Source organism: Capsicum annuum, chromosome 12 (genome assembly GCF_002878395.1).
Source record: "Capsicum annuum cultivar UCD-10X-F1 chromosome 12, UCD10Xv1.1, whole genome shotgun sequence".
NCBI lineage: Eukaryota > Viridiplantae > Streptophyta > Magnoliopsida > Solanales > Solanaceae > Capsicum > Capsicum annuum.
The window spans coordinates 173720320-173730666 of record NC_061122.1 but is presented as its reverse complement, the minus strand read 5'-3'; the positions used below and the strand labels follow the sequence as shown (position 1 = coordinate 173730666).

The following is a 10347-nucleotide window of genomic DNA, read 5'->3' as shown; positions in this document are numbered from 1 at the left end:
GTTTACTTCTATAATTTGCACCGTATTGAGCTCGAAGCGCTGCCATAGCATGTGGATAGGGTATTTTGTCTAAGTCAATAACTCTGCACGTACAAGATCTTGTTTGAAGATCGACTGTGGCAACATCACTATAACCATTGATACTGAACTTGTAATCTGCTATTGGATGAGAAAATAACCTATTCACCAGACTGATGTTCATTGATATTATTTTTTCTACTTTTAGAACAAATTGGGTTCATGCATTGTCGAACTCCACATATCTTTCATGATTTTTTTTCTATATTTCTCATTTATTATATCAAACAGAGCCACGATGGGAAATTCTCTTTAATCGACAAACAATGAATTCACCGATTCAGCTATGTTTGACGTAATAATATTGTACCTATACAAGAGAATCACTTAGTACGACATCATACATCATACTAATCTTGTACCTCAAACAAGACATTAAATCCATAAGAATGTACCTATTTTTCGGAAAGTATGCCCGACTCTATTTCTTGAAACCGGTACGTATGAGATGTTCTGTTGCCTTGGGATGCATATCCGCTATTTGATTGGAATAGTCTAAAAACTCCTCTCTACTATATGCTTTAGCTGCTCTATAAAAAAGGTTCACGACCCTTTCATTGTGAAAGTTGGTCCAAATGTTCTCTCTAAGATACCTGATGCAACAACTAAAGTAAGCTGAAGTGAAGAAAATTGAACCTATCTTTTGAATACTTGGATGCCTATCTGAAACAAAACACAACTCTTTGGTATCTTCAACTTAGCTTTGCAGTTGTTCAAAAAATATCCATAAAAGGCATCACATTCCTTGTTCTCAACACAAAAAGTGCCAGGAAAGATATGATTCTCTGTATTCTACGCCACTGCCGCTAGCAGAACTCCATTGTAACTGCTCCTCAAGAAGGTCCCGTCGACGGCTATTCCTTTTCTCAAATGTTGAAAACCTTGAATCCAAGCACCATAGGATACAAAAAAGTACTTGAACATTCTATTTTTATTAACATGCAATGCCGTCTTACTTCTGGGATTTTTGGACTCAAGCATGTAACGGTAGGTATCGAGAACTGCATACCCATGCTCGTGTTTCCCTAACCAAAGTAGTAGATAGTTCTTTCTTGTTCTTGAATGACATTCTCTCATCATTTTGATGATTACTAGGTTGTGTTGATTAAGAAGAACTGCCCACTATATTACTCGCAGCAACGGGCGTAGGTATTTTATTATATGGAATATTCATGTCTAGATCATCCAACCTAACATCAAAGATGTCTTGTTATTCTTCTTCTTTTACATTCTGGTTTTGATTCTCTCTTATTTTTTTAACCACGTACACCTTTAACACAGAACTAGATAAATCACTAAGATAACCATGCAACCAAACCTGATCGGTTATCTTGAAAGGTAGTACCCTTTGATTTTTGAAAGAGCTGTGCATGTACATGATGATGAGTTCTTCTGATTGATAATTTAGTCTACAATAGCTGATGATTAAGTTCACAAAATCATTATACAAAACATCAGTTTGGACTATCAAAGCTATCGTCTCTAGCATTTCACCCTCCTTCCAATGCCATGCATATCGATTGTTATTATCAATCCATTGACCATGACAATCCACCCCTATTGTTATTGATCCCTCCATTAACGGTACTTAAATATAATTATTTTTTTTAAAAAAGTTGATAATGATATCATAATAAAATTAATAGTGATTTCATAGTGCCATAACATAAACCCCAATAGATATGTAATCTATTGCATCATGTGAAAAATATATTGCAACAGGTAAGTGATCAGTTGCAACAGATTACTTACCTATTTGGATTCATTTTATACTCCTAAAGCTGATTTTAACAGTCGAGTCATCTGTTGTAATAGGTGAATCATATGTTGCAACAAACTATACATCTATTACAACATATAAAGCTCTTGTTGGGATAGATGGTACAATACTAAGGAGCCTTTGAAGCTGATTCCAATAGATGAGTGACATGATGCAATAGATAATTAACCTGTTGCGATAGATATTTACTTTGTTGCAACGGATGATGCATTTGTTAGAATCGAGTTTAGGTTCTATTGCAATAAGTTACTAATCTATTGCGATAGATATTTACTCTATTATAGTAGACGATGCATCTGTTGGAATCGATTTCAGGTTCTGTTGCAACAGGTTACCAGTCTGATGCGATAGATATTTACCCCGTTGCAACAGATAACTCGTCCGTTGCGATAGACATTTAGTTTGTTGCAACAGATGGGCTATATGTTGCAATAGATGACCTATCTATTTGATTCATATTATGACACTATAGAACCATAAACATAGATCCAACATATGAGTCTTCCATTGTAATAAATGGCTCATCTGTCGCAACAGATTTGTATTCTATTTAAACAGATAGATCTTATGTTGCATTCGTGTTTGCGTGCTATTTATTGTTGAAAAAACAGCATAATAGCAATTACCCAGATGACAAATTCAACTAAAAATCATAATTTGATTTATCAAAGTCTCCTATGAAGTAATGCCAAAGTGGAAAGTGATGTATGAAACAAAATTTGACCTAAGAAGTTGGTCAGATAGCATCAGTAGCGATAATAACAATAATGGTCAACAAGAAGAAGATGAAGATGATAATAAAATAGAAGATGAAGATAATGAAGAAGAAGATGATAATAAAACAGAAGATGATGAATAAATAAGCAACAATAATGAACAACAAAAATCACTAAGAGAGAGAAAACAACATTAGATGAGAAGAGAGAGAAACACATCTTTTCCCCTCTATTTTTTGTTATATTAGATTAATATTTGGATCAAAGTGCAAATTTTAAAAACCTGTGGGCTATTCTCAAACTTTTCTAATTTTTTTAATCCATAATAAAGTAATTGTCACCTCCAATCAATTATTAAGACTTGAGTCACCTACACCCCATTTTCAAACTCTTTTGTCACTTTTAGCTAACTGCCTTTAGTAAGTATGGATCCCTCTTTATCAGAAGCTTTTTCTTGGATAGACAAAACAAAGAGAAACTCATACGGAGGCGTGGCCTCCAAGTAGCAAAAGAAGAAAAAAAAGGAATATGCACCACAAGTTTCCTTTTCCCCCAAGGCTTTCTGCCGAGTATTTTCATATATAAAAACAAGCAATCCTAAACCAGGCCCCGAGGGTAATATTACACACATCAAAATTGTAGTTCTCAGTCATCACAATGAGCAACCATATTTTGTGCTGCTTTCTTTCATGGCACAAGGACATACCATCCCTATGATAGACATAGCTCATTTATTGGCACAAAGAAGTGCTTATATCTCGTTTATTGGCATAAAGAAGTGCTTTCATCATAATTCTTATGACACCTTTAAATGTCAGGTTCAATTGTGTTATTTCTTTTGCAATAGAAACAAGACTAAAAGTTAATGTAGTTCACCTCTATTTTCCAAACTTGGAGGCAGGGCTACCACAAGGGTATGAAAATTATGACATGATTCCATCACTAGATATGTTGAGAAATTTCTTTATTGCTACTCAAATTCTTAAGACATAAGTTGACGAACTGCTGAAAGATTTGAAACCAAACTACCTAATTTCCCTTGGACAACTAAAGTTGCCAAGATAATAAACATTCCAAGGATTGTTTTCGATGTGATGGGCTACTTTTATTTATTGTGCTTGCACAATTTGAGAGATGGGAAGTTGTTGGAGAACACTAATTCTGACACTGGGTACTTAAGTGCATAGATTTTCGAACAAAGTTAAAATAATCAAAGCTTAACTAAAATCCTTGGTGGATCTAAGCAATCCTTAATGAAGAGAATTTGGAGATCAAATGAAGGATACAAGGGATGGAACTTACGGAGTTGTGGTGAATAACTTTGAGTAGTTGGAACAAGAATATGTGGAAGGAGTGAAAAAGGCCAAAGGTAAAGCTGAATTTTAAAACTACATGAATATATTATTTCTTAGCACGTGTGATCTTGATTCTTTTTCATTAAACATTAAAAATATTTATGCTTATGAGTGACACTTTGATTTTCAAATGCCGATAACATGTTTAATTATGTAATTATCTTATCTAAAAGCTTAAAGTTTTATATAGAACAAATTATTTATCTAGCTTAATTATACTATGTAAGATAAGAAGCTTTGGACAATGGGTCTTGTTTCCTTATGCAACAAAGAGAAACTAGACAAAGTTGAAACAGGAAACAAAGCATCAATTGATGAACACCACTGCCTAAAATGGCTTGATTCTAGAGAACCAGATTCTGTGCTATTTGTTTGTCTTGGGAGTCTATTGCGCTTGCCAACACCACAAATGATAGAACTATTAGGTATGTCAAGAACTTGCACTTGGCTTAGAGTCATCTAAACGATCCTTCATATGGGTCATCAGACATATATCAAATGAATTTAGGAAATGGCTAAATGAAGAGAACTTTGAGGAAAGAGTTCAAAAATAGGGGATTCTAATCCATGGTTGGCCACCACAAGTACTAATATTATCACACCCTTCGAACGGGGGATTCTTGAAAAATTGTGTTAGTGTATTTTAATATTTTAATTATATCAAAGTGTATTATATCAAATGACAAAGTGTGTTATTGATGGTTACACTTTTCCAATGCACATTAGTGAAATATTATTAAGAGTAAAAGTGTGTATTTACTTTGTGTAACTCTTATAACCACTAACACTTTATTTCACTCATTATTTTATGGTAGAATGTGACATTTAGTTCTTATAACATCTACTATTAGTCTACCTTATTACTCTTGTAATATTTGTAACCTATAGAACATTCATGTACCACTTTACTACACCATATTATTTATATTAAATACAAGAATGAATACCTCACGTATAAATAGAGGTGGTCTTACATGTTATTGCATGTAAAGGAAGTATGGTAAGTGTGAAAAAGATTATAGTGTGTAGTAGTGAAAGAGAGAGAGTTGAGTCAAAGAAAATATTCTTAAGTCTACAACTATATTCACTATACAAAAGAGAGTAATTATATTAGTGAAAAAAAGTTGAGACAAAGAAAATATGCTAAGTCTATAACTATATTCACTATACAAAAAGAGCAAATATATGTTGAAGGAATGTGTTCTTATGGTGGAGCCTTGGACTTTTCAACTAATCCGGAGTTACTTGAGTTGTACATCGTTGATGGGTTGTTGTATCCTGGAGGGAATAAGTTAAGAGGTTACTGTTGGATCAGTGTAGATTATGCCGCAGTGGGCTTGAATCTCCTTAAAGAGAGCAAGATATTCGCGCCTCAGCCAAAAAGAAGATGATCTTATTTTCTTTAATTTTTGTTTATTTTATTATTTCAACTATAACTATTGTAATTTGTGGTATATTACACCAACAATTTTAAGGAGATTCAAGTCCACTGTGGCATAATCTGCATCGATCCAACAGTGTATCTCTTGACTCGTCTCCTTCAGGATGCAACAACCATCAACGATGTACAACTCAAGCGATTCCGGATTAATTGAAGAGTCCAAAACTCCACTATAAGAACACCTTCCTTCAACATATATTTACTCCCTTTGTATAGTGAATATAGTTAAAGACTTAGAATATTTTCTTTTTTCTCAACTCTTTCTTTCACTAATATACTCTCTTTTGTATAGTGAATATAGTTGTAGACTTAGAAAAAGATTATTTTATTTTCTCACTTTTTTGTATTTTCAACTGTAATTTGATTACTATGGTATATTACAACAATAATTTTAAGGAGATTCATGTTTTGTTACAATTTGAAAAATCGTGGATATCAAGATGAGAGATCAACATCTCACTGTCACTAGTTTCTTCAAGAGTTGGAAGATATAACAAGTAAAGTATCTTTCTACTTGATCAACTCAAGGGGGTGAAGGGTAAAAAACTTTTCTATTTGTTGCGGAGAAAGGGTAATTTTTTTTTTTACCTAATCTTTGTTTTTTGGAATAAAATGATACTACTTTTCATAAACATAAAGTGGTATTTCAAATGCTCAAAATAATGGGGGTTAATGAAATGAGAAAAATATCATCATGAAAAATGTAATGTTTGCACTTTTGAGAATGTGTTAAAAAAGTGTTACAAGTGCATAATTAGTGTTGGAATAAATCACATATTATCACGTTCATATATCTTGATGTCTTTAAATTTTGCCCTAACATGTTATCAAAGAAAGGATAAAAAATGTGGAGTAGTCATTTGACATTAAATGTTTGGGTGAGATAAATTTTATTCTTGAAATAAAAATACTTAAATTATGTGATGAATTTTTCTTTGACATGTCACAATATGGTGAAAAACAAAAATTGTGATATACATTTTCTTGATTGTATGGGTCATGCAACTCCTTTTGATTCAAATATATGAAAGTGGTGTGAAAAAAAAGGAGTTTACTAGCCTAATAAAATATGAGATATATGGCTAGTTGCACTTGACCTGAAATTGTGTAAAAGTACTTAAGCAAGTTATACCAGCAAAATGGGTATATTTACTTGAAAAAAGTTGTGGCTTGTTTTATTAAAATAAATCTTATTGTACTTAAAATTATTTTTGATGCAAAATGAAAAAAGCTTGGTGCTATTTGTTGAAATAAAAAAACAAATTATTATTTGCTAACTCTATCGTACAGGTTGAACTAATTATTTTAGTTTCAACTAGTGAAAAAGTGAATTGATCAATTATCACTTTATTTTAAGAAATTGATTTCTCTAATTTTGAGTTATTGTGATAGCATCAAAATTTATTGGTAGAGTATAAACCATTATTATAATGATAAATTTAGACCATAAGGAAAAAAATACAATATTATGAGATCATATTGATCAATGGTATACCAATATTAATTGTGTTAATTTTGTGATAATTTTGCAGATGAACTAGTCCAAGCCTTAGCAAAACAATTGTCTAAATCACATAGAGGGAGAGGAAGAAAACCTTTAAAAAATTATTAGTCTTATATGAGGAAACCCAACTTGGGGACTAGAGATCCTATAAGAAGGTTCAATGGGAAGAACGAATTGAATCATATGGTGACTTGGTGTGAGATGCACCATTATTTAATCTTTCCTATGATGTGAGTGAATTTTGTTCCTGTGATGATTTCAGAAGGTTAAGTCTAAGAACTCTTAATGAAATTAATATCTCGTATGAATGAGGTGTCAAAATTATAGGACCACCCTTGACAGATTGCACCTATGCGAGTATGAAAGTAGGCCGCTTTCTATGAGAATAGGGCTTATTCTCAAAAACGCTCATGAAAAATCGGTATAGTACATGATCGTAATGTGCTAGATATTAAAGCTTATGTCAGTACCTTGACTATTGTGTGTAGGCAGTAATACTTTAATTTCCTTAAGCAGTCATAGTTCAAGTCTGAGACCACTATTGACTCTGGAGTAAATGTTATTGTTTTACTAAGTGGAGGTTCAATGCAGCGCACACATTCATTATGCATAGTAGTCTCTCTTCAACTAAATTGGTGAAAAACTCTCTTATTTGAATATTAAAATGAGTGGGGAAATGTTAGTGCATTTTAATATTTTAATTATATTAAAATGCATTATATCAAATGACAAAGTGTGTTGTTGATGGTTACACTTCTCCAATGCACATTAGTGAAATATTATTAAGAGTAAAAGTGAGTATTTACTTTGTGCAACTCTTATAACCACTAAAACTTTATTTCACTCATTATTTTATGGCAGAATGTGATATTTAGTTCTTGTAACATCTACCATTAGTCTATCTCATTACTCTTGTAATTCTTATAACATTTATGACCTATAGAATATTCATGTACCACTTTATTACACCATATTCTTTCTATTCAATACAAAGATGAATACCTCACCTATATATAGGTGTGGTCTTGCAGGTTATTGCATGTAAAGGAAATATGGTAAGTGTGAAAAAGATTATAGTGTGTAGCAGTGAAAGAGAGAATTGAGTCAAAGAAAATATTTTAAGTCTACAACTATATTCACTATACAAAAGAGAGTAATTACATTAGTGAAAGAAAGAGATTAGACAATAAAATATTCTAAGTCTTTAACTATATTCACTATACAAACAGAGTAAATATATGTTGAAGGAAGGTGTTCTTATGGTGGAGCTTTGAACTCTTCAGCTAATTCGAAGTTTCTTGAGTTGTACATCGTTGATGGGTTGTTGTATCCTGGAGGGAATAAGTTAAGAGGTTACTGTTGGATCAGTGTAGATTATGCCGCAATGGGCTTGAATCTCCTTAAAGAGAGCGAGATATTCATGCCTCAGCCAAAAAGAAGATTATCTTATTTTCTTCAATTTTTGTTCATTTTATTATTTCAACTGTAACTATTGTAATTTGCGGGATATTACACCAATACATTGTGGAAGGAATTCGATCATAGAAGGGATATCTGTTGTAGTCCCAATGATCACTTGGCCGCTATTTGCTGCGCAATTTTGTAATGAGAGGCTCATTGTGAATGTACTCAAGAGTGAAAGTTGGCATGGAGAATCCAGTGATGTTTTTAGATGAAGAAAAAACCGGTACACAAGTGAACAAAGATGAGATTAAGATGGTCATTGAAAGAGTTATGGGTAAAGAAGAGGAAGCAAAAACGAAAAGAGAGCGTGCTAAAAGACTTGGGGAAATGGTAAGAAAGGCTATGGAGGAAGGAGGTTCCTCTCACATTAATTTGACAAAATTAATAATCTCTCCGTCTCAATTTATTTGATTTAGTTTGACTTGGCGTAGAACTTAAGAAAGAAAGAAAGAGTGTTAAAATTTGTGATCTAAAATAAGTCATAAATATTTATGTGGCTATAAATTATTTCATTAAGAATAAATTAGACATTTTAGAGTCAAATTATTTTTAATGTGCAGATGTATCATTCTTTTGGAACTTATTAAAAAAAATATTTCATATAAACTGGGAGAGATAGGCTACAAGACGTCACAAAGCAAGCAAATTTTGGGGGTGTAAAGTCTAGATAATAATGCTTCTTGATTTAGTAGACGCAATGTACGCAAATGTTGGAAAATCTATGTAAAATCTAATGTTGATTTATGAATATCCGATTATGAGTCAATGGAAATGAAATCTGGTTTGTCGAATTTAATTAGATATGTTAAAATCAGTTGGGTTGTTAAGTAGGTGTTCGATCATAAATTTTAAATATCTTTTATTTTATTTGAAATTTATGTTGGAGTTGAAGATTAAATTGTGTTTGATTAAATATTTTTACAAAGAAGATAGGAGAACATTTTGTTTGGAATTACGAAGATGAAGTTGGAAATCAAATCATAATTGTTATTTTTTTCAAATTTGAAATTCAAATTTAAGTTTGAAATTTTTATGATCAAACACTGATTTTTAAATAAAATGAAATGATTATTCTTAAAAAAGTAAATAATTCTCATAGACAAACGGTCCTAAGTATTATAGAAAATTAGATCCCGATGAAATATCATTTGATTCCTAAATCAATTTCCTTGTTTTTCTTTCTCTTTTATATAAACTAGAGGTAACAACCCATGTCACCATAGACCCAACATTATTAAAGTAAAATAAATATTTCTTCGTCATTTTTCTTGGTCCCTATGTGATTGTTCTAATTTACTTATCTAATTTATTAAATTAAGATAATTTTATTATTTCTTTTTATCCTTAGTATTAAATAATGACATAAAGTAATACTCCAAAACAACATCATAATAGTCAATAAGGTTAAAGAGTTAATCGCCTATATCCGCACCCCCTTCCAAATGGTATCAGAGCCCAATAATTTAAAAAATACAGAAGTAAGATATATGTTAGAGTTATCATCAGAATTTACCTATAAATTATTAAATTAATTATGAGAAGACCATTTAAAAATAGAGAAGCTTTTAGAAAAATTAAAGAATCTTTAATTAGTAATTATTCAGAATATATAGGTCTGAATAAAACAAAAGAAAACCCACAAAGATTAGCCTACTTAATTACCTTAATATCTAGTATTGAATCAAAATTAATAATCCATTTAAAATCTAGGAGAATGAAACACATACTACCTAATTATAATAAAATTAGATTTAGATACCTACCAAGATATTATAAATATGGTTTAAATGAATAAATTACAACAATACAAAGAATTAAAATAAATTATTTCTAAAAAACGTAAAGAATTAAAAATAAGAATAAAAAGATTACATTATAATATATTTGCCGGAGTTAGTAAAAACTCAATAGATACACAAAAAGATGAAATATCAAAATTAGAATCACAAATAGACAGTTTAGAATATATATATCAACATGAACTATTCACAATAAAATGAAGAAAGAAG

At 31.3% G+C, this 10347-nt stretch overlaps 1 pseudogene; it reads left to right on the top strand.

The window, feature by feature from the left end:
* The first annotated feature begins 2148 nt into the window (after window positions 1-2148).
* Window positions 2149-8749, top strand: LOC107849125 (annotated as a pseudogene).
* Window positions 8750-10347: the final 1598 nt, after the last annotated feature.